The sequence below is a fragment of the Phalaenopsis equestris genome, unplaced genomic scaffold (genome assembly GCF_001263595.1).
Source record: "Phalaenopsis equestris unplaced genomic scaffold, ASM126359v1 Scaffold000002, whole genome shotgun sequence".
NCBI classification, from domain to species: domain Eukaryota; kingdom Viridiplantae; phylum Streptophyta; class Magnoliopsida; order Asparagales; family Orchidaceae; genus Phalaenopsis; species Phalaenopsis equestris.
This window is the reverse complement of record NW_018164444.1, coordinates 57146706-57147952: the sequence shown is the minus strand read 5'-3', so window position 1 is coordinate 57147952 and position 1247 is coordinate 57146706.

Sequence of the window (1247 nt, the reverse complement as noted above, 5' to 3'; positions counted from 1 at the left end):
TGAATTATGAGCAATTTAAAATTATTGAACTGATATTTAGAAGAGAATTCGAGGATTTGTTTCAAAAGAGCTTTGAGTTGAGAGATAAGGACAAGGAAATTAAAAGATCAATGGAAGAAATTCCTGAAGAATTGGAATATAATTTGAAACAGAAGAGTAGCATAGAAGATATTGATCTAGAATCTGAATTATCTAGAGAGAATCTGATCCAAAATTTGGGAGATCATGAAGTATCATATAAAGATCCATTTCTTATAATTTTCAAAGATGATATTAATATGCAAATTGAGAAAATTACTAGAAGAATATTGGATCTAGAAAGCAATATGAGGAACAAGGATATGAATCAATATGAAAAGGAAGAACTAAAAGAAAATTTTAAATTCGAGGACTTTGTAGGAACCCTAGATCTGGAAAAGATTGGACGATTGATCAAGGATAACTTAATTGGAATTTAGATCCAGGTGGAATCATTTGTCAGGCTAGTGACATTAAATCAAACGCTTTATGGGAGGCAACCCATAGTTATCTGTGTGATTTGATTTAGTATGTTTAAGAGTCATGATTGTTAGTGTTGTATTGTGTTTGTTTTAGTGTGGATTGATCTGTTTGCTTGATGTTTGGTAAATGTTTGGTAGATGTTCGGATTGTTAGTGTTTTGATTTGCTTTTTGTGTGTCATGAGGGAGATGATTCATTAAATTCTTATTATGGTTAGACTTGTATGTTATCTTGTAGTAGTTGGATTAACGAGTCCACTACAACTCGGGTCTCACCCAGACTTGAGTTTTATAAAGGACATTATGAATTTTTACACTGATAGTTCCATCTCAATTTTGTTACTTCCTTTCTTGGACTTTGCTTTCATTTGATAGGAGTCGCGAACCTATTTGATGAGTAACTTGTGGATGATCTTACACCATCCTTATAACTGCTAGAGGTGCTTAATTATTGGGATATGGTGATGTCTGGTGTTGGTGCTCGAGAACCAATATATCAGGGATAATCTTATCTTTGGGATTAGAATTATAAAATCATTTATAAGAATATATTTGTGTAGGGATTCCATTAGAAATTGGAAGTAAGTTAGTGAGATGCGATGAGATGGAGGAAGAATTGACCTCATTTATCTTGTTTGTGGGTTTGTGTTTGTGTGTGTGTTACAATTTATAATAATTGAAGAACATTTTTATATTTTAATGTTGATCAATGTTATGCTAGTTAGAACTTTGTTTAGTTAATTTCATT